Source organism: Sylvia atricapilla, chromosome 2, assembly GCF_009819655.1.
Source record: "Sylvia atricapilla isolate bSylAtr1 chromosome 2, bSylAtr1.pri, whole genome shotgun sequence".
NCBI lineage: Eukaryota > Metazoa > Chordata > Aves > Passeriformes > Sylviidae > Sylvia > Sylvia atricapilla.
Genome location: NC_089141.1, coordinates 71956647 through 71981646, shown reverse-complemented (window position 1 = coordinate 71981646; position 25000 = coordinate 71956647). Strand labels below are relative to the sequence as shown.

General features: G+C 33.6%; 2 long non-coding RNA genes across 2 annotated transcripts in view; one reads left to right on the top strand and one right to left on the bottom strand.

Annotated features, from left to right (window-relative positions):
• LOC136357839 (uncharacterized) overlaps positions 1-24272 on the top strand; it is a 105974-nt gene extending 81702 nt beyond the window's left edge. The window contains exon 2 of the long non-coding RNA XR_010742968.1: positions 23926-24272. This is a non-coding gene — a long non-coding RNA (uncharacterized lncRNA). The remainder of the gene's footprint in view (positions 1-23925) is intronic.
• LOC136357838 (uncharacterized) overlaps positions 5076-25000 on the bottom strand; it is a 314577-nt gene continuing 294652 nt past the window's right edge. Inside the window, exon 3 of the long non-coding RNA XR_010742967.1 lies at positions 5076-5146. This is a non-coding gene — a long non-coding RNA (uncharacterized lncRNA). The remainder of the gene's footprint in view (positions 5147-25000) is intronic.

Here is a 25000-nt window from a genome sequence, read left to right as displayed (position 1 = left end):
AAAGGTGGTCAACAGCATTGCTGAGTACTGTAAAACCACCTTAGGTTTATTTTAATATGATCCTAAGCAAAGCTTTATAATAGAGTAGTGTGTAGTCAATCTGACTTCCCTTCCATGTCTTTGTCTGAAGATGCCATATATCTGAATCTGTATGCATATAAAACTTTACGCTTCTCACAGTTCGATTTACCCCGCCTTCCACCCTTGGAATTCTTGTATGTTACATTTCACCTTCATAGACAGCTTTTAAAAAACTATAATGCATAGCTAGATGCATATATTTAAATAAGAGATACCTCTAATATAAGAGATAATTTTTAAATTAACTGTTTTGTCTCAGTGAAAAGACAACATAAAAACCAATTTCAGCAAGAAAGTCTGTCTGGATCACTCATTTTCTCTTTACAACATAACTGAGACACTTTGTTCACTCTTTAGACCACTGAGATAAACTGAATATTCATTAGACTATGATAAATGCAAGGACATTTAGAATATTTCCTCCCCTGGAGGCAGTATCTACATTATAAAATTCTAGCATGTTTTAGCAATTCCCCTCAAATTTACACTTTGTACCTATTGTGGGACTCATCAATTAATTCAAGCCAAAACTGTTTACTGTAGTCACTAGCTTTTCATGCTTCTGCTCCAATGTAAAACAAAACAGATGAAATAAATTTAATTAACAACACTGTACACTTAAACAAATAAGTATATTTTTTCTCTAACTGCACACTGCTAATAAAAGACAATGTTTCTCAACAGAAAAACTAAATTAATTTTGTATGAATTATATTAATTAACACATGACACGCCTATTATTTACTAAATTCCAAATGTTCAACAAGTTTTTTCTGATGAATTCTGAACTATTTTAGGAAAAAAACAGACGAAGTGGCAGGCATATAGATAGCAGATAAAAATGTAAAGTTGAGGGGTTTTTGATGGATTAAGAGTAATGTATTTGCTGTCATTGAAAAACAACCTTAACTCCAAAGAGAAATAAATTGTTTTTCCGTGTCTGAAAGCATGTAATTTGTTTTGTAAATATTTAATTTCAACTAAATGTATTAAAAACAAGAGGTGTTAAATTGAAGAAAATACTATGAAAGTAAGGAAAATCAGCCAAATAAAATCTGCCACCTCTTTGGCACAATCTGTTAATGAACTGGATAAACTCAGACATAATCTGTTAGTAAGGGAGAAGATAAAAATAAATTATATGTATATAAAATATATTTATCTTGCTTTGAAATGAATATATCCATGAACAATAACAATGGTGTTTTGTATTCATTTGTTTATGATGGGTTAGCCTTGATGAAAATCTGATCTTCTACTCAGCCACCTGCTCACTCTCATCCTTAAGCAGGATTGGGGTAGAAAATAATAAGAATAGGAATGGCAAAACAAAGATGGATATAAAGACAAGGAGATTGCTACAAATTATACTACTTGGGAAAAAAAAAAAAAAAAAAAAAGAAAAATCAATTTGGACAAAACAGAATTAATTTATTGCCAATTAAATATTTAGCCACTGCTTCAAGTTGAAGTAGGCAAAAAAATCAGCACCAGATAAACACCTCTCTTTCCCATTTTTTCAGGGTCAGCTTCACTCCCTCACTCCCAAATATAATAATTTTGAAAAGACTCAGCTACATTGCAGTGTCTACACATCTTTGAGGGAAATTTTAAAGGGTGGAATGGTGGAGATGTGCAGTGTGTCACCTTTAGTTAGAACACATATTTCTGAGAAGTGAGAGTTCAAACATAACTGTGTCTCTGGGATGTCCTATTACTACTCCCTGACTACTCTTCAAATGCTTGACAGTTAGGGGAGGTTGTTTGTTTGATTGTTGTTGTTGTTCTGTGTGGTTGTTCTGTGGTTATTTTATTTTGTTGGTGTTTTTTTTTGTTGTTGTTCTTTTGGTTTGATTTTTTTTAATGAAATGACTGTAAAAGAAACCTAGGCAACATTTCTGGTAACTAGCTTGACAATCATCTACTGATCTCCAATGTCTAAAGCAGGGAAGATGTGGCCTCTAAGTTGCTAAAGGCAGCTCAGACAGAAAAGGAGGGCAGTTACATTTAATATTAGCATGGTGCTTAATTTCTGGCAGTTAGCAAATGAAATGTCTTAGTACATCTAAAAGCCTGCCTCTAATTTTAATTCTACCCTCACTGAAGTGAATTATAAACCTCACAGGGATCCTTAGTGTGTTTAAACAAACTTATGAATGTTTCATTCCATGTGTTTGTGTTTCTCATTTTTCCTATGTCAGTTTTGATTTTTTTCCAAGGCTCATCTTGCTTTGTTGTGATGGTTGATTGTTGGAACAATGTTATTTCCTCTTGCCAGATTTATTTTATTTTCTGTCTGAATTTATTTATTTATATATGCTCTTTTAGTGTCACTAATGTTCAAGGCATCCGCGCAATGCTTCATGATGCTTCATAACTCGTGTGATCTCATCAGTGGCTTTTCTAACAGGTCAATAAAACATTCTTTGTGGCCAGCACACAACAAAACCTAACATTTGTTTAAGCCTCAAGGAAAGACTATATTTAATGGGTCTTACAAAAGACATTTGAGGTATTGCAGACTTGTACAATTTAAACTTTTGACAGCTACTGCTTCATTTTTTATGCTGTATTAAAAACATCTCGTGCAGTCACATAGTAAAGAATTAAAAATTATCACACATAAAAAATGTCAGTATTTTATGCCTGGTATATTCTTGCATGCAATGATACTCAGTATTGACAGGTGAAAAACAGAATTCCTAAGATAGAACTTAGTGTAACATTACATTATTTCCACATGTAAAAATGAGAAAAAACTCCTTTTTACTACATTTTCTAGATGAAATTCCTGATTTTTCCCTGGGTTTCTTGGTTTGTTTTTTTTTTATGTCTATACACCATTTAAACACGTTTCTGTTCCTCTACCGAGATTTCTTTGATAACAATAGAATACTATTTTTAATATGCAATGTTTGCTATTTATAAATGTCTTAAACAGTGAAATGTTTGAAAAGTTCCCTATTAGCATCAGGATGCTTATATTAGAATACTGCCATTTGACCAAACAGAAAGGCTTCCCACAAAACCCCCATTATTTAATTTGCTAAATATGGATTTTGAAATATCCATATGCTATATGACTATATAAGAGCTATATGACTGCTTCTTTTCACTAAGATTTTAAAATAGCTTATACATCTAAAAGTACTGATGTGTTTGAGAATTCAAATTGCCAAACCAATATTTTAAAAAAAAAGATGACTCTAGAAATTAATGTAAAAATTAATTAGAGCCTAATTAAAATATAGGACTATTAAAAGCAGAAAATAAACAAAATATAGTTCATGCACTGACCCATGAGGGAAATCTGATAAAGAAAACACACCTATATAAAGAAATTTTATTCCTGATCTTTTATGAATTAACTTATTAGAAGCTCAATGGCCTAAACATAACAATGCAAATTTTTACTGAGTTTCTCAGTGTGAGAAATGGATACTTAATGACCATGCTGAAAGTCAAGAAGTATTTTTTATTATAATCTTATTTATAGCCACAAATGAACAAACCACATAGTTTAAAAATATGATAAGAAAAAAAATGCCAAGCTGATAAATTAATCAAAGGAGAAATGAGGTCAGATGAACTCTTGTTCTATTGAAGTAAATTAATGCATAACAAATATAGAAGCTATCCATCCCATCGTTTTTATGAGCTGGAGGTGAAAGAAGACAGATGCACAGTCCTCCTGCTCAGAGCAAGCAAGAAAAAGTGGATAATACTGTCTTTCTCATTGAGAAATTATGTGAAAATATGTCATTTCATGCCAAACAGATCTGATCAGGTCGTGTGATCACTAAATTTGAGGATGTTTTAGGATGGAGGACTTTTCTCTCCATGTGATTTGCCTATATTACTTTCTCAATATAGCTTGTCCATAGTCATTCTGTATTTTTTCAGCAGAGCAATAAATCTTCTTAATATCAAAGTTACCGAGAGTTCTTGGAACAACAATTTCAAGATTTGACCTTAGAATGAACCTTTGATAAAACTAAGGGCTTTTATCAAGTTGAAGGCTCTCTTCTGCATCCCTTGTTCTTTGTCCTGCCTTCCATGATTGCAAATTCAGTGTATTTCCTGGTGACCAACATGGGCTAGCTGAGGATGCAATCCCTCCAGATCACTGCAGAATGTCCAGAAGCTAAATGTAAATGAATCCTGGGAGACTACACAAGTATTTTACGTCCCAGTAGTAGATAAATAAAATAGAGATGCATAAAAACTTTGGTCTATATGACAGATATTTATGGATGTACAACCTCATTCACCTAGATCAGAATCCAATGAAGCACTTTAGGTCTTTTCCCACTATATCATCCCATGCAGATGCTATAGGAGATAAAGAAAATGCTTCCATCTTGCTGAATCTTTTATAGAACATTTTTCTATGAAAGTCTGAATAAAAAATATGAAAACCTATTCTTTTCTAATGCTGATTAAGAGAATCTTTGCTCATTAATTAAGGTGCATGGAACGTGTGAACACAAACATAGAGTTTGCAGATTTTGAGGTAAACTTAGTCTAAACCTATTAGACTGGCAAGGGACAGACCTGGACTTTGCTACAAGGTCTTGTGAAACCAAGTCCTGCTTACCAGTAAGCTTGAAAATATATTAAGAAGAGCTTGCTCTTATATTGTGGATTGTAAATAATCCATTCCACTCTAGATTAGACTACTAGTGACTGATCTGTTATCCTCCAAGCTTTTATTATGGATGATATATATTCATAAAATCCATTCAGGCTTTTATTTAGCTTCCACCAATGTAGGACACTTTATCTCTTAATAAAATTACTGTTATGAGAAATATACAGAATAATGTTAAGCAGAGAATTTGTCACCAGTTCTGACATTAGGCCAGAGTATTAATATAGATGTAATACATGCATAAATTTACAATGTGTAAATCATTATGTATTCAAAGACTCCTGAGGGACTGGATAGAAGAATTGGGTTGGGGTCATTTTTATGTTTTGTTTTGGATTTTCATGTTTGCTTGGGTTTTTTTTTTTTTTTTTTTTTTTTTTTTTTTTTTTTTTTTTTTTTTTTTTTTTTTTTTTTCTGTAGGAGGGTGTGTATTTTATTGACAACAAGTGAAATTAGATTACCGAATATCAGGACTTCAAAATTAATTAAAATTAAACATAAATTTTAAAAATGTGTGTTTTACCAGTTTAGTTTGATTTTGTTAAGATTTTAACTGAAAGCACCTTGACCTGGAGATTAAGTGAGGAATTTGACATGGAGATAAAGCTTAATGCAATCTTGTCCTAACTGTATCCATGTAAATTCTGCATGATTGTAATACATCTTCAGTAAATGCAACACTGGTCATTTAATACATTCTCCTTATTAAATGAAATACAGAATTTATACTGATATACTAAGAATTTACTTATAACTGAAGTCTAATTTTTTTTCATTTGGTGAAACAAGACAGATCAGCATCATATGAAAAAAGAGAAACGGCTGAGGATTTATGTAATGAAAAATTAATATTGCTTGTAAGATATTTTGCTTTAAGATTTGGAGCAGGAAGTTAGCCATGAGAAGATTAAAAAATAAGGAAGTTACTCTACGTCTTTGTTGCATTGTACACTAATGTTTGTGTACTTTTCAAATGTTTAATTTGAATAAAATAAATAAGAATGCAGGTATTTTGCAACTTTTCTGTTCCTGTCTTTTTATATTGCTTGATGACATTTTTTGATGAAGAAGAGCTATTCGGACGTGAACATTGTGCTTGCATACATAAATCTCCTCCTAAAGATTCTACTTTTACTTACAACAAAAGAGGTTTCTGCACTGGTCAATGAACAGAGCAAGGGGAGAGCAAGTAGAGGAACATGAGCTTTTATGCACGTAAGAAGGCTAAGTGAGTGACTCCCAAATTCTCTGGGGATGCCATGTTTACACCGTGTTGGGAAAGAAAATGTGAGTACTGAGGAGGTGGCTGCAAATCAGCAAACTGTAGCTCCTGAATTTCAGGTGGATCTGCTGCCTTGGTCTTGAAATCTCATTGGCTCTTACACATGCTACTATTCATATAGTCTCAAATACAGCATGCTTTGCTATTCAATACAAAGATTTAAATGTTCCATTTCACCTCTAATTGTAATGATATAGGTGGTCACCAGAATTTTTATTCCCATCTAGGAAAATGTCTAAAGAATATTCTTATATCTGTGTTTATGTATAAATGTACCTATATGTACACATGCTTTACACCTAATTTTTTTCAAGGTACTTGTCACAGTATGAGAGCAGTAACTGCCATCAACTTGCTCCAGAAAGAACGGCTGCCTGAATACACTAAGAAAAATCTAACATGAAGATATTGTTTCTTTAAAAGCGTGTATTACTAATAAAAGCTTTATAATGCTAAATTGCAAGGTCGATTGAAAGCTCTGAATGCGGGTTGTACTCACAGTTTTGATCAATGTAAGTTTGCAATGCAGAATTAAGCTAGTGTGGTTTAATTAACTACAATGCAAGGGCACTGGAAAGGTTAATTAAGATCTACCTCCTATAACTGTGAGGAAACACTTTATGGTGACTATTTCAAGAGGTTTAGTTTCCAATGAGTCAAAACAAGATCTTTATATTTAGTGGTTTGATTTATTTTTTTAAATCTTTTTCTGATTTACTTGAAAGCCTGTTAATCATTATTATTGCAGCAATACTAGGAAGATAAAACCATATTATTTGTAGTGTTTCAGCTGGAATTCTCTACATAAATTTCAAGGCATTTGCCCTATGTCAACTACACATTGGTTGATCCTCTGAGTGATTTTTATAGTGATTAAAGTACCCTAGTGAAACAAGACCAAAATACATTCCTTGGCACTCCACCAGCAGGGAACAAAAGTGTATGTCAAATATAGAGCTTCTCATGTTCGAGCAAATTCATCTCAAAGGTGACTTCTTTCATAAAGAAAACAATAAGTAATCAGCTAATTATGTTGCTGGCTAGCCTTCTGAATTGCCAGGAAAAATGTCATTTTATCTAAAAATTATTTCCCTAAAGTCTGCAAAAAATAATAGAAGAGAATTAGTGAGAAAATAATATTTGCAGCATATATACTGACTATATGTAACATCTATGCTCTGAGTCACTTGTAAGCATTCATTTGAGGGTAATCAACACAGTATTAAATTTATTTTAACATTTTTTATTTTATGAATAATATCAATTTGGTGGAAAGACAGAGTTGTAAGACAACATGCTGATGATATATTACTCCTAAGTTTGATTGCTCTTTTGAAAACACTTTAAAATACTGCATCAGAGTGTAAACCCATTTTGTATAATTTAACACTTTTACTGTGTATGGATTTATAGCTATGTCTAGATATTCTCCAAAATCAGTACCCCGACGTTAGCATTTTGACAGCAGGATTAATTTGCTTTAGTTGAAGAATCTAACTAACAGGACGAGGTTACTGTGTCCCAATACTGCCTAGTTATTGAGAATAAAAATAAAGGGACTTCTGTATTTGGTCTAACAACTGGTACCGCATGTTTCCCTTTACCTTGTGCTTTTGTTATTTGTGAGTTTTGACATGTTGGATTGCTGCAATGTCAGTGTTTGCTCGCCCTGGCCAGCCCTGGCACCATGGCAAGTGAGGTATGATTCAGTGTCCTGAGACACCTTCTCCATCCAGTGAGTCTTGGTTGGTCTGGAGGTGCAGTGTGACTACAGCAGGAAAGGAAGATAGGACTCTGTGGAGGGTTCAACCAGCTGAGGTAATTAGAGCTCCGGGCATGAGCGGCCTCAACCCAGCATGTCTGCCTCAGCAGAGCCTGGAGCACCCGAATGCAACATCCTTTACTGGGGAGAGGGACAAGGGGATGGGTTTAGCCAAGGACCAATCTGGGTACACAAAGGTGCGGCTCTGCAGGTAAGTGACACACAAGGGAACAAACCATAAAGAAGTAGGAGGGGAATGCAGGGGCCCTGTCCAATCACTTGATGCTCTCCCTGGAACTTTCCAGATGCAGGGAGAGGCCTCAAAGTGACAGACAGGACCCAGGGGTTATATAACACGAGTGACAGTTCACTGTAACAAGGAAGAACCATAAGGAACAAACCAGAGAGCTCCATGGAATGAACCATTACAGAAAACAGAACAAGGATAATTCTAGGGAGCATATATGAAACATGCAGAACTAAAACATGCTGCCACATTGGATTCAAGTTGAGAAGCCAATATTTTTTTTTATAAAAACCATTCTGAAAATATATAGAAACTCTCCTTCCACATTTCTACACCATGAAATGATCATGAAATAATGAGAGCAGTAAAACCCTGGAATTGGTTGCCCAAAGAGATGTTAGATGCTTCATGTCTAAAAACGTTCAAGGTCTGATTGAACACTGTTCTGTTCAGCCTGATCTAGTTGAAGATGTCCCTGTTGTTGCAGGGAGCTTGGACTAGATTACTTTAAAAAGTGCCTTCCAGCTCAAACCAGTCTATGATTCCCTGACCATACAAGAAAACAGCAGCTCTGTATGGTTCAATTTATAAAGGTCTATCCAAAGGACTCCTTATCAAGAGTAGGTAGAGCAATGCAGAAATAAAACAGGTTTCCAAGTCAAATTTTAGTACCGTTAAAAAGAGATTTTTGTCCCTGTATTGCTTCCAATTTACTGTAATTTCTTTGATAAAGTGTTACGTGTCATTCTCCAAGGCTGCTGCCATCCTATGATTCTTCCTTCCTTTTGTATTTTTACTGTGCTTGTTTGTACAGAATCCCTTTCACATTGTCAGACTGATGAGATTTTTGAGCATAGTCTTTTCTGCTTCAGAATAAGAAAGTAAGAAATCAACGTGAAAAACTGTGTGGGACTGAGGTAAAAAATAACCCTATCATAAAAATGCCTATTTTTTCCTAATTATTCACATAGCCTGGATTTTGTTTCCTTCTGCCTGTGAAAACAAGTGCAGAGAGCCTTCAACATAATACATACCCTTTCTTTCAAAGCCAAGATAAATCTGTGGTTGAGAATCTCATAAAAATTTCTTGTCTTAGGCTATTTATGAAGTTATGCAGGCTGAACCTAGCCTTATAATTGGAGCTAAACCAATACTATTTATTAAATATTAATTTCATCTAGATATTTTCCTATTCCCATATATTATCTTCTCTACTCATAAAAATAAAAATATCTATAAAAATTTTGAATATAAATTTCTAAATATTGTCAGTTATTGCTAGAGTACAAACCACTGTTATGATTCAAAATATACACTGGATGAAAGCTTTGAGTTTCTTCTCTATATAATAAAAAGCAGAGTAGATCAGTATTTTAAGGCAAGTTGAAACATTAATGCTAGTAATTCTAGACATGCCAAACTGAGATTAATATAGCAGAGAAAAAGAATATTTTCCATGATTTTAAATTCATTAATTTCTTCATACAACAGAGGAAAAAGCTATATTAAAAAATAAATTCAAACCCTTAAAAAATCATCTTTTGAATCCTTACAGTAAACTGGCATCTACTTTTAACAAATCACAGCGTAATTTTTGTAGGAGAAATGTATTCCTGAAAAAGTTTTTTCTCCTTTCTATTTTAATTTCATATTTGCAACCCTAAATTTCAAACATAGTTCCAAATACCTAAATATGTAGTTTTAATTTGAGATTCATCATATTTCTTAAAAATCATCCAATTAGATTTGCAAATTGAGGCTTCTCTATAAGTCAGTGAATAATAAAAATTTGCTTTGATGAGTGAAAAGACCTGCTGTTGACCTCCGTTATCAAAAAAACTGGTCAAACAAAAAAAGGCAGACAGGTAGAAACAGGAAAGAACAAGACAAAGAAAGTGAAGTGGTAGGCTCTGGGTGTAGGGGTCAAGGCGATGTTCTCCTCAGTCCTTCCAGAGAAGGAGAAGACTCAGCTATATAGGACTGCATGCACCTTGCTGTACAGGTGATGTCATAGGGCTTTGGTTTTTCTCAAGAATGAGAACTACTACATTGTCCATCTGAAAAATTGGGAAAAGAGCACCTTTGCTGGCAGGCTTCTAATTCTAGTGAGAAGGACTTTAAAATGACCTGAGGAGAAGACAGAGATAACTGTGAGGAAACAGGTTAAGGAACAAGACGTTGGGAAAGACTCTTAAAATTCCAACAATTAACTTAAGCTGAAACTCTAGAAAAGACAATTGAAAGAACTTCAGTATGGACATTGGCAGAAAAAGGAAATCTACATCAAGCTTGAGGCCTACTGTTCAACAGGGCAGGAAACCAAGTGTCAAAGAACACAACACACTTGATGGCTCCTTTTACTTTCTTTTTTTTTTCCATAAAATTTGCTCTCAGGCCTTTCTGGCACAACTGTGTTTATTGGGAGTGAAATATTACCCACAGTGAAGGAAGATAGGGTTACAGAGCACTTATAACTGAACATGCTTATGTCGAGAGAGACTACAAGGAAGGGTGCTACTGAAGGTGGCTGATGATGCTGTGAGGCCTCTGTCATCCCGGAAAGTTCTTGGTGATTAGTTACCTGACGACAGAGGATCTAAAATACCATGTTTAATTTCAGAAAAAGAAAGAAGGATGATGTTGGGAACTGCAGGCTTATCATGAGGAGAAGCTGAGAGGCCTGGGTTTGTTGAGGAAAGAAAGGAAAAAATTTTTCCTTAAGAGGAAAAAATAGAGACCCTTCATTATTTTCTTCAATTCCCTACTGTGAGTATATAATAAAAATGGAACTAAACTCTTCTTTGTGAGAGGACATAGTGATAGGATGAAAGACAATGGACACAAGTCAGAACTTGGGGAATCATGATTAAGGAGGAAAAGAAAATCACTGTGAGGGTGGTAAAGCACTATTGTGAGTCATTTAAATGATTCTGAAATCTCAGAGGTGTTAAAGGCTTGACCAGAAAGATCCTCAAGCAACCTAATCTGGTTCAACCTGCAATGAGCTGGAGTTTGGACTTGATGACCTCTGCAAGTCCCTTCCAACCTAAATTATTCTATGATTCTGTAACTGAATACTTTTTTCAGTTTTCTCCCTCATTTGCATGCTCTAACTCTAACAGATATTTTAACACCAAAAACCTGAAATTATGAAAGTGAGAATTTAACAGTAACTCTGCAAATTCACGGTCCAAATAATTTTCATCTTAATATAAAGAAAGAATCTCACTTTAGTCACAGAAAAGTCTTAAACAAACAGACTTTGTTTGCTAAATGTACAGTGGGGCACCAAAGTGAGTGCTTTAAATTTCTATATTCAAGTTTTCTTTCATTTCAAATATGAAGATTCTTTTATTCTTAAGATTTTATGGCAAGAACTTTTGCTAAATGAGAGTATGAAGATCCAGAAGTTTACTGGGTTACAGGATTTTTATTTGTTAAAATTCACATCAGATTTTGATATGAGCAAGTAAAAACTCTAAGTTTTCATGACAATGTAATTTAAATTACTGAACAAAGAATATTTGTGATAATCATATAAAAAGAATATATAATTTGCCATCACACATTTCTTGAAAAACTGATATATTACAAGCTGCAAGTTGTTAACAGATGATAACTTGTATTAAGTAGTTACAGCACATTTTATATATCCAAATGATTCTGTTATGATTTATTAGAATTCATAGTATCCATACAGTTTTTTTCTCCCAGTGTTCCACTTTGATTTTCTAATTACTCATTGTCTTTACGTCAAAGCACTTGTTAAAAAGGATCTGAGGTGGTAACAGTTGTCAGTTTTAGGGCAAGTCACTTAGCATAAATATTCAGCATAAACTGTGCACTTCAGTTTGATATTTCTACAAGCAGTCTTTGGTCAGAGGAAGTCCACTTAACCAGAGTGCTAAACTTTTACAGAATATTTCTTTGACATAGTTTCTGTAACATGAGGGAATCATGTACGAGTGTTGTAAGTGCAGCTTATGAAATCTTTCAGGGAAAGCTAATGATAAAGCTGTTTTTATTTTTTAAAGACCTGAAAATAAAATTTTGACAAATTAAAGTAGCTATATTTTGGTCATATAATTATAATTATAATTAATTATAATAATTATGTTCATGTTCATTATGGCTACACCTTGATCAATTTAACATGAATTCAGGGTGAAAACTACACTCTGACAGATAGCCATTGTGAGAGTTATGATTTTTTCAAAATTTTAAATGTCATCTATATATGGCAAATATATGAATATATGGGATGATTCTATCTATAATTCTCTCAGAATTCAGATGTCTTTCTTGCTCTCTATTTTCTTTCTGAAGAAATATTTCATAAGATTTTTAAAGAATTTCAACATCTTCCAGTATTAGTTTTTAAAGAAATTCATACCATCATTTCTTGAGATCAGAGCATACTGTTTGTCATAACTTTCAGCAAAGAGTTCCCATTCTGTTTTGAAGAAATGGCAGAAGAGTGTGTAATAATGTAATTTGCTCAGTAATTTCCAGATTTTTACCTCCATCTCATGTTCTTCATCCATCAAAAAATTATCTTGGTGAAGGTTCTGAAAGTAATACCAACACAGTGGTTCTTTTTTGCAGGACTCTTCCTCTTTAGTTCTCTATCAAAAGTCAAGCTGGCCTGTGTCTAAGCTCAAAACAGCCTTGTCTTTTTTTACACACACATCTCTGAAGCTCACCTTCGTCTCTTCAGTAGCTAAGAGTACACCATGGGCAGCTAATCTCTGTGAGAAATCACTCCTCCTCTATTCATAAGTTAGTGAGACTGGAATGTACTTTCCTGAGAGCAGGCTTATGAAGGCTTACAGCCTTTATAAAAGGGTTGTTGGCCATGACAAATGAACCTATAGTTAATGAAAAACAAAGATGCATTCTGCCTTCAGTACTCACTCAACATTTCCAGGAAAGAAGTACATCTCCATTGTAATTTTCTGGATTTTTTTTCTCTCACTCTCTTTCATTATTTTAAGGTTACAAGTAGGAAATGCAAAAGTTTAGACTATTGTCACATTTTAACTGACAAAATATTTAACTTGAATGCTTTTTCTTAAAGATATGGTATTGGGCCTTGTCCAGGAAACCAAAAAAAAAAAGTATTTTACCGTGTATTTCTGATTAAGAAACCCCCTTTTCCTTTGAATACTATAAAAAAGAGCTAGATTTAATCATCAGTTACCAATTTAGTCCTCCCATGTGAAGGATTGATTGATTGAAGTTTTCCCTTACTGTGACAAATGAATTAAATAAGAATTTTCTCCCTAAAACACAAGATGTACAATCACTAGAAGAGAAAGATCTTTTACAAAATGATGAATGGTTATTGCATCTTGTTTTACAACTGTGACTTCATTGTAGCATTTTAAGCTGCTATTTGCCATGTGTAAATATTAGAATGAATTAAAGAAAATTTGGTAAAATAACTGGGAAATAAAGTAATGAGTGGGTATATGAAAGAAAAGAAAAAAGATGAATAATGCTGTTATGCAAAAAATGAACCTCAGACTTGCATTGACTTGACTTCTAAGAGAAAAAAAAAGAATTAAGATTAAAATTTGGTACTTTTCCTTACTTAAACAAAACAAAACAAAACAGGTAAAGAAGAGACTTAGTTATCAGGAAATTTGAAATACAAAGCAGGAAGAGCAGAAAGACAAGTGAAAATGGAGAGCTATATAATTTTTGAGTAATTGAGCAGAGAATTATTTTTTCGCCCTGAAGAAATATTGGCCTTAATTCGTTCTCACTGACTACTTGACAAATGGAAAAAGGAAATAAATGAGGACCTGGGATGTCAAGTATTGTATGCCCTGGTTTTGTTATGTTATAGAAATAATGGCTTTTGCCTTATGTTGAAATGCATGTGCTGTTGTCTCAGCTCTTGTGAAGGATATTTGTGTTTAAATGGAGTCTCAATTCCAGGATAAATGGTAATACATCTTCCACACTTAGGGTTTGAACTCATCAGTCTCATCAAATGAAAGACTGAAATTTTCAAGTTGTAACTATAAGGCAGTACTCAAATGGGAAACAATATGTAATAATAGTTATCGGGTTAAAAATTAAGAATGATTTCTGTGGCCGCAAAGCTGGGGAATAGAACCTCAGCTTTACTGCAGCCAGGGTGTTGTTTCATGCTATTGTTTTAACCAAATCAAGTATAACTTTGCCCAAGTGATGAGAGGAGAAGGGGGGATCAGAACGATTTGTACTTAGATATATAAGCCTTAGAAATAAAGCTATTCTCTACTAGGTTGGGTGAAACTGTACTCAATGTACTCATAATCATATATCATATGATAAATGATATAATTGTAACCATTGTTAGTAGCTGAATATGATTATTATCTTAAACCAGAATCATGAGAATCACAAGGAAAGATATTTACCAAAATTCATGCTTGAGTGTATACAATAGAACAATGGGAGCTGAATGATTAACATAGAGTTGTATAACAAAAAGGGTATAAAGCTGTATACTTTCTGAGTCCTCTTTGGAGTTGGATTTGGGTCTGTACCCTGGCTCCCAGAGCTCTTCAATAAAGCACCTCATATAATCATTCCGTGATTATGTGTTTCCTACACTAACAATAGGGTTATTTCAGTGAAGGAAAAGAAGGAAGACATCTAATATGGTGGAAATATTTGATGTAATTAAAATTAATTAAAATTCTCTGTGATTAAAAAAAAATCTCTGTGATGTATTCAAAACTACTTTTTCATGAAAAATAACGTGTCATTCTTTATGGTTCTCTGCCATATTTGTAAAACTGTGACTACTGTCATGTGGGACACTGCTGATTGTAATTACAAAATTACCATTCTTATATTGTCACTACATAAAAGTTGAGGTACCTAAACATAGTCTACCTACACAGATCACATTAAAACCCCCCAACAAAATCTTTTGCACTACCACTGCAAGTGGCAAATTAGATTTCCGAACTTCTCTTATTGTTTTATATTTATTTGCCTAAATTTCTAGAGAATGAGGAGAGGTAAAAGTCTGTAACTATAATCTGACATTATCTTAAAGACACCAAAATGAAAAAAACCTCAAGAATGTGCACCTCTTGAGTGCTTTTCCACCATTATTATATGTTCTCTTTATAAAGAGGAAGGTCAAGGAATGCACTTTCTTAAACTGTATAGCCTACTACTGAAAACAATGACATAAAATTTAAAAACATTAAATTTTTTGCCATAATTTTACTCCTACCTTGCTTCTTATTCCATAATAACTACAAATTTTCAATCCAGGCATGAAACAGTTAGGGTTAGGGTTAGGGTTAGGGTATAAGTATCCTGCAGCACTCTGGGCTTACTTCATATTTGTCAATGACTTCTCAAACTCTTTTTGATCACAGACATCCTGGGCTTATTAAAACCATACAATTATGGATATCAGATTGTAGCTAAATTGTCTGAACTTGGTTTCAATATGTAATAGTAATTAGGTTTATTTCATAAATGTAGCAATCTTCACCTGGCTTGTTTCACAGCACGCCTCATTCTGGGATATATCTTCTTGAATGTAATTAAAACATTGCACATACTCATGTTTCTTTTTCAGCCTTTCCACAGACATAGGAAATGTGTACCATCACAGCTGGGCTTTTATGTATCCCCTAAGTCACTGATTTCCCATTAAACCCTAAATCAAGTCAATAAACAACTGAAGACTGAACACAAAGTAAATACCCAATACTCCTGTCTATGGGTGAATTCTCACTGGAGTGGTATTGATTGTATTATTCATCCTGATGTTTCTGCATGAGGCATCACTAAAAGCATTGACTCAGTGACACATCTGACATAATATCACTAGTGTACACAGAAGAATTAAGTGACGTTTCTGACACTGATAAATTAAAGAAATCTAAAGGATTATCCATCAGGAATCAATATTATAGTAATGTCAGGAAAAAGTTGTAATCCTCCTAATAATTTCCAATTTGACATTGTAGAATATATGGCAAGTTTGTATTCAGAATGCAGAAAACATACTGTTGATGTCATTTCCCCTGTCCAATATCTTACAGATTTCTATTTCCTCTTTTCCTTGAAATTTTCTGATTTGAGTTTTGACATTTAAAGTAATAAATCCTGTGGGTTTACCTGTCAGGTAGACTTATATAATTAATATTTGGTTTTTTCAGAAAGAAACTAGGGTTTATATGTTATCTTTTTTTTTTTTTTTTTTTTTTTTTTGTTTTGTTTTGTTTTGTTTTGTTTTGTTTTGTTTTGTTTGTTTTTTGTTTGTTTGGTTTTTGTTGTTGTTGTTGTTGTTTTTAATTTACTAACTTTAAGCAACAAAATGGAAGAGAAGATTGGAGAAGCACACAGTTCTTTGCCTAAAGCAAAAGTTACCTTTTACTGTCTTCTGTCCATATTAAGTTTCTCTTTTAAAAAGCATTGATGATCTGTATTTTTCATTGGCTGCAAATCTGAACACTCCCCAGAGGTCTTCCAGTTCCCTGGTAAATTTGCACCGTGTCCTGGGCTAACTCTCATCACAGTACAGCCATCTCTGAACAGAAAATGTTGTGTTTTGCAGCTACAAATACACAAGCTAGACATTTTCTTCCTGTTTCTATTGCACATTTTGGGGAGAGCAAGCCATCCTCTCATAAAAACCCACAAATACAGAACATTTTTATTTTTGTATACCCTTTTCAAGATGATAAGTAAATTCCATTTTTATGTTCATTCTATCAAATGTGATGTCCCCAAGGAGAAAGAAAACCTAAAATCTCTGGAGGTGGATGCCAGACAGGCCAGACTTCACCTTGCTGAAATTTGGTAATTTGATTTAGTTTAGCTATATTTATGTGCTTGCAATGGAATGCAGTGGATTTTTATGACTCAAAATATGTACTTCACAAGTTCAAACTATTCCAGTGAAACAGAGAATTCTTTAACAATTTAATCTCATTTAAGTCAAAATAAAGCCTAGGACCAATTTAATGGAATACATTTTACAGCATTTGGGGACAGTTTGTGGGATTTTGAATTAAAAAAAAAAATTATGAACATACTTCTAGAAAAGCAATGTTGGTATCTCCATAATTTTTTATGCACTTCATGACACCTGGCTAATGCATTTCACTGGAAATTAAGCAGGAGTTGTTAATTTCAAATATCCAAGTCACCAGGAAGCAACTTCATAAATTTTTCATTAATTTTTAAATATAAAGATATGTATTACCAAGGAAACAGAAACATTGGCTGTGGCTGAGAGTAATGAAACAGTATAAAAAGCATGCCATTTCTGTCAATCTATAGAGTTCAAGAATGATATGTCAGTGCCAGGAGAAAATAAGTGTGAGGCACTGGGATAATTAAAACTGACAAGATGATGGTTACACCTCACTGCACTCATTGTTTTGTTTGAGGAGATAATAATCCTTATTTTTTAATTAAAAGTTGATTAAATGTGTAGAGGTAGTCAATTCCTCCAAGAGACAGATTATTTTCTTGTTCACATGCTGAAATTGTGTGTTACTTTTCTTCACAGTTTTGACAACTGTTTTTAAAATCTTTCCTTAGTATGTAACTTATTGGAAGAAGACAGCAGGCTGTGAGGATCTGTGAGTGATATATTAATCAAATGGATAAAGATGAGGATAGAACAAGAAAGAATTGTCTGATTTGATTAACTTTGAATGCTACATATTTAACCAAATGCAAGAAAAGGAATATGATACCAGAAGTATGGTCTCTGATATCATTCTGCTTGAATAACATATGGAGACCTTTGCACGCCCAACATTAAATGCATTTGATGCTTTCCCAAAGAAAAAGATGGACCTGATTTGACCTTCTTGCTCTTTTGAAATTCACATCTGTATCCACCATCACTTACATAATATTTCTGGATGTTTGAAGTAGTTAGTAACAATAACTACCTATTTCAAATGTTATTGTATAAAGAATAGATTTAAATTAAGAAGATTTATTCTAGAATATTCATTCTGATGATTCAAAATTCACAATGTATTCCATTATTTTGATAATATATCTTATCTGGCTATTTTTACAAAATTAAGTGGGCAATAGATGTATCTGAAATTAGGTATATATACTGTGAACATCCCTTGGGCTTATTTGAGAGAAATTTGTTGGAAACTTTTTATGTGCAAGTTATTACACTTTAGTGTGCTTGATTTCTGTTATATCTGTACTGTCTACAGTAAAACAAACAAACAAACAAAAAAAGCCCTGTACATATAACATCTGTTTTTGTTTTGAGTTTTTTTTTACTTATTTTAATGTGTGGTATGTAACACCCACTACAGAGAAGAAAGATAATTTCATAGCTCCTTGAAGAGAAATATAGTGCATCAAATACCACAAAGGTAAATACTAATGCTGGTTCCCAGCATAAAACCCAAGACATTTACACAGCAATAGAAGTACAGCTTCATTGAAAAATCTATTTCTTTCCCCAAATAGAGAAGGAAAAAGGAGGGAGATGTCAGCATGGGACAGATCAATTATGCTAAGTTTAGGAGGAGAATATTAACTATAAAAATTGAGAATTCCAGCATAAGAGAAGCAGAAGAATTTATGCAGTTGCATAAGTAAAATAAAGCATTTTTTATTACCCTCACTTGTATCCATATTGCTTGCATCTGGGGTCAGACACGTCAGCAGAGACAGACATTCTCTCCCATGACTATCAGTAAGGCTGCAGATTCCCAAGCATGCAGTGAACTATCAGAATGTAGAATCAAACTTCAAGGGCCACACAGAAGTTTTGCTTCCAATCAGATCATAGTGGGCTTGATGCCTCATAAGGAATAAAGAAGTTCTTAAGAAATAATAAATGGTCCTCCCTCATGCTATCTACCCCAGAGGTGGCACAGTTAAAGACCTTCGATCCTTTGCTCTACTGAAGTGAAACATACACTGGTGTCCAAGTATTTGGGTTTAAATAGATTCTGGGAAAATTTTGTTTAAGTGCATTTGTTCAATCTGGGACTAGAGAGCTAGAAGGAAGACATTTGCGATCTAAGCAGCTTTTAGTAGAATAATAAATAACAATAAAGTAAAAATGAGGTTTTATTATTATATACTAGTTAGATAACTATAAATTAAGTGTAATTTTAAAATTATCATCTGCTCTTTTCTAAATGAAAGACTGGTTTCACATTAATTCCAATGTTGAAGATAATTAGGGGTTTTTTTATGGGTAATTTTTTCGGTAAGATGTTAATTCTAGAATGAAAATGACTCAAAATCGTAATTTTTCAAGTCACTAAACTAGTTTGTTACTTTGGTTGGGAAAGTAAGTAGGTATTACTTTCAAATGACAATATCAAAAATTGTTTGTAATTTTTTCAGTGAAGTTTTCAAGGTTTACTTTGCAAAGTTGCATTAAAACAATATTAAAAAACCCCAAAACCAGGCACTGAATACAATGTGGATTTTTTTCTTGATTTTAGCATCTAATGCGCTTTCATCAATTGAGAATAAAACTCTACTGGCACACTTCCAGTCACATGTCTTCTTAATGGAACAAACCATGAAAACTTCTCGAGCTGTCTTGTTTGAGTTTGAAAAACAAAGAAGGATAGTAGATGTTCCATATAACACTGAGCTGATGATGATTATTTTAAAACCTTCCATTACATGAGCATAATGTTTACAGGATGAATTGTTATGACAATGTATTTGAAACTAATTCTGTTCTATGGAAAATGTAATTGCAGTTTTTTTCTCTTTTTCCAAGTGTCCTGGGTTGTAGTTTAGGATGCATTCTATAACCATCTTCAGTTAATGGCCCATCAATGCCTTTTGCATAACTCCCAGAGGGAGTTATCTCTCTCTTTAATGGGCCATTAAGGCCCTCTTCCATGGCTCATCATCCCATTGTGAGATGCTCCACCCACGGGGAGGAGCCAAGCATTCTCACCTGGATATAAGCTGGGATTTGGGACAGTAGAAGCAGCCCTCATTCATTGGGTTCCCAGAGGACTGGAGCTACCAGACCTTTCTACAAGATTTCTGTTTCAGGAAGACCACCTCGTCTGGAGTGCTTCCATCACCCTGATCAGGTTGTATTCTGACTCTGTCACTGGTTTTTCTTTTTGTATTTATTTTATTTTATTTTATTCTATTTTATTTTTCTTTTCTTCTCATTAAATTTTATTTCTGACTTAGAGCCTCTTACTTGGTTTGTTTTCAAAACCACAACACCAAGAAATAGCTTTCATAAGAAAGAAAAGATGAAAAAAATTCAGTGTTAAAAACCATTGCATTAAGACCATATTGAAAAACGTAATAGCTCTAATAGCCTATGATATTTCATGCTTCTCAGGCAGTGAGTGGCTAAGGAAGGGAAATCCTGATTCACAGTTCATTTGTGACAGTAGACATGTTCCCACAGACTTCATTTCCATTTGATGTGAAACCTTTTCAATAAGATATCTATCAGAATTCTGTCTGTATAAATATTGGAATTTAAAATAATTTTGCTTTTATACTCATTGCAGCTCTTGTAAAGCAGAACTCTCATCTGCTGGCTTTCAAAATTAACTTTATATTTGGTTCCATCCACATTTGGGATCCCAGTGTTCTGTACACTGCTAGATAACTTCTATGTTGTGCTGTTATTGCTGAATTTGATAACAGGGCATATAGCTCACGAAGTGTGAATAAAAAAAGCCTGTGTGTAAAAGGTAAACTTTAAGCAGTTGTAGAGTGTATTTTTTTTAAGAAAGAAAAGAAAATGCTTTCTACAGAATAATTTTCATTAAATCCATACTCATTACTTATTCCATAAGCTATATCTCATCTGTTGCTATTTTGGGAGTGTTCTAGTAGGTTTCTAGTTCTGGCAGAGATTACAGCTGAATACACACTTTCCAAACTTTGTATGGAAAGAGAATATCAAAAGAATCTTAACTTTTGGATATATTGCAATAACATTTAAAACCATACAGAAAACATATAATTATAGAGTAAAAATTGTAGTGCTAAATAATTCAATACCATTAACCAAATAGCTGTGAAGTACACAAATTTGCTTTTGGTTTTCATTGCTGCAGCGTATCTGACAAAATATATATCTTGTGAAGTGAAAGGAAAGGGTTAAAATTATTTTACCAACATCTTACATTTTATCTCTTTCTTTGCACTTCTTAATATATTCTTGAAAACTATTTCTAGGGAAGGGTTCAGATAACAGAAGGCTGAGCAGATGGTCTTTTCCAACTTTATAGTTCCAGAAAAAACAAGGGCCCTCATTGCTGCTGACATCTGAAGTTGATGCAAGAAGATGCCTACCATGTCAGACAAAAAATGTAACAGCTAGTCAGACCCATGATCAGGGAGCTTGGCACTTGCTGGCAGCAGTTTGTCCATGTGTTGGAATCAGAAGAAAAAATAAACCTAAACCATAAGACTGCTTAAAAATCTGTTCATTTACTTTCCTTTTTCTGTTATTACATTTTCTTTCATAAATTAACAAACTCACCAAAAGTATGATGTGGTCTAACAGAAAAGGAGAGAAACATATTAAAACCTAAAATTTGACATCAAGCAATTAATATTCATAGATCTGAGTCTGCAGTAGAAGTGCTGTACAGAAGGTATTTCCTTAATACTCAAAGTTCTGTCCATTGTATACCTTAAAACACAACTGAGTGTAAAATCATACCATATTATCAAGAATGTTTTAAATAATGCCTTAATATCTACTACCTAAGAGGCAGTACTACATTTTTGCCTTTTAAGGATGAGGATTTTCTTTTATGTTAAAATAAGGGATGCCACCATCCTAAGCAATTATATCTTGACACAATATCATATTAGCACAGGTGAGACAATATTATTTCCTCTCTTTCTCAACAAAATAGAATAAAGGTTTTATTAGTACCACATGGCAAGTGGAATACCGCCTTACCTACAGTTCTACTAACTACTTTTTACTCTATTCTCAGAAACTGTTGTGAAAGCGATAGCTTGTCTCTCACTCAAGCCACTAACATAAATTAGATTATCATAATTTAGCTTATCGTGATAGTCTTGGTTTAGGAAGACAGGTATCTGCCAGATAATGGAGTGGAGAATGTAAACCCTTGGAATGGAGAATGTAAACCACCCCCTACTTTTCCAATTACAAATTTGCCGTTAGAGGCTTTCAGGCAAAGATCTGGGGACAAGAATAACAGCTCTTTACTATTTTGTGTAACAAAGCAAACAAAAACTTCAGCATTAATAACAAAACAGCACCAAGAATCTTGAGGGCTTTGTTAATTTCTACATAGGAACATAACTGTCCTTTTTCATTATTGAAAACCTTAGACACATGATGCTTAGACAGTTCTCAAAAGTCCTTCAGGAAATATATTTGAGACAGGACCATCATCGAGATAAACACAGAGCTCAGTCCCTCTCCTCTGTGCTATCATATTAACAATCCCTGACACAGGTTTACTGAAGGCCGTTGCTTGTCACTGTCAAATGTAAACATTATTCTTGAATATCACTGCAGAATTTTCTAGAAACTTGTTTGTTTCAATTTTAAATTTATTCACCTTATTTATATATCTATTTGTCTAAAGACAAACTAGAGGGCTTTTACCGTGACAGTGTGATTCCTCCTCCTCTGAAAAATGCACTGTATTATTAAGTAAAGCAGTTCATTAATTGTTCTGCTCCTTTATCTTGTCTGAACCACTGATAAGTAAATATTTATTAATTTCCCTTGTGCAAATATTTTATATTATTAAATTCATGTATAACATGGGTGTTTTTTTAAAGTCCTAGCATATTAATACAGAAATACTGGTGGAGACTAAATCCATTCATTTACTTTTCGTCTCTTTCCTAATTCTTATATTCTGTACAAAATATATTGGTATTCACGAATTAAAACTCAAAAATTATTATAATTTCAAGTGATATTTTACCTTGAATTTTAACTGAAATGATTAGCTATTTTTAAGGGAGTCTTTAACAAGGAGGAAATAAGAATAATAATACATTTTAAGAAATAAAAGTACTCTACAAACTAAAATTAATTAGCTTTCATAACATTCATGGAATGCTAGTGTTATGATAATTTAGTATGTTTTTTTAGTACATTAAGTCAGGATGAAAATTTCTAGAAGAAACATTTTCACTTTTGTGTGTAATACTACTAGACACATGAATAAAATTTTAGCAAAGATGGTTAAATCAGCATACCCAGAAACTATGTGACATGCTTGTAGACTGAAGAAATCAGTGGCATATGGGAGTAAATCTGATGAAAATATTTCTAGTCATATGCTTCAGTAACGCAACTCAGTGAGCCAGATTAAAAATATCTGCTAATGGTGCAACTAACTGACATTGATTTACAAGTAGATATTTATGTCATACTGAAGGGAAGCTCAGTGCTGTGGTATAGAGAGTGAGTAGACTGTGTTAAATTTTTTTCCTATTTTTGCCTACTATGTCAAACTAAGCAAGTTATTTTGAGGACTTTTCATGATGATTTTGAAGTTTTAATGTCAAAAATAGTTTTGAGTACCACATCCTGAGTTCTGATCATCTTGTGTTAGAATCATGGATGGCATGAAGAATAAAAGAAAAAAACCACTTTTTTTGTTTGACTCTTTAATTTTGGGGAATTGTGGTTAGCTTTTTTGATTAGAAAATTAGTTTCATTAATTTGAATTCTTTTCTCAAAAAAAATTTAATAAACTTATACTACTGTCCTGGGTGGACTATGATGCCTCTGTATCACCGATCGTCTGTTCTATGTGTGCTGTAGGTTGTGTTCTGTACGTGTAAGAGTGGTTCTGAGGGTGAGCAGGGAAGAAGATGACCGCAGTTCATTTTTGAAAAGTGTTCACTCCTCCACATTCCTTTTTTTGTTCCTCGGGAAGGTGTGTTCGTCGGATACTTCGGAGAGGTTTTTTTTCTTTTTTTTAGTTAGTTTAGCTAGCTGAGGCAAAGAAGCTTCCTGGACTGTTTTTCTCTCTTTTTCTTGGAACTGTTCAAGTCTGCTCTGGACTGAAAACTCAGAGAAGTCTCTGGGATCCGGCATTCGTGGCCCGCCGGGGCCTGGACCTCGGCATTTTCCAGCACCAGAAATACTGAAACTAACTTCTGGCGAGAACCTCCACAGTTTGCCATCCCTCTTCAGAGCAGCGAGAGGTTTTGTTGTTTAATTTTCCCATCCCTCATGCCCGTGGGCATTTTGTTTGTTAAATAAATAGTTTTTTCCACTTTTCTCTGAGGAAACTTTTTTTTCCTGGACCGGCTGGGGGTGGGGCCGTTTGGTTTTCCTCCCCAGAGGAACCCCATTCAGAGGTTTCCTCCCAAATTTGATCTAAACCAGAACAACTACTCAATAATTCATTAATCAAATTATGCTACTCCAAAAAAGGCTGACAACTTGGTTCCCTCAGAAATCAGGGATATTCCTTAAAAGAAAGAGATGTGTGTTCACCATCTTTTCACCTTGGCAAGAAATAGATTACAGTCCTGGGTGGTTGTAAATTTATCCTAAAATCTGTCATTTAATATTCCTCAAAAATAGGACTTTGATCATAGCTGGAAGTCAATGTTTTTTCTATATTAGCTTCATCCAGATGTGTCTTCTTGTCTAGACAGTCTTAAAAAACAAACAAACAAAAATAGTAATTTAACCAGTGGGAAGGTCAGCAATTAGCTAACAGGGACAAATAAAAGATTAAAAGTTAAATAATTATAAATACATCCTAGCATATGCTCAGCTGTAATTATTGTTCTTGGTGCTTCAATAGTTTTTGCTTTCAAATTTTTAATGTTCTGTTAGACACTAGGGGCTAGGGTTGAACAAATATTGTTTGGAGAGTTTCCTATGTTCTGAATGTCTCATATCAGAACTCATATCTCTCTCTTGATTAAAGGTGTTTATTAAACATAAAATTACAGTTTATAGTTCTATCAGGAGTTGTATTTCTTTAAAAGTGATTT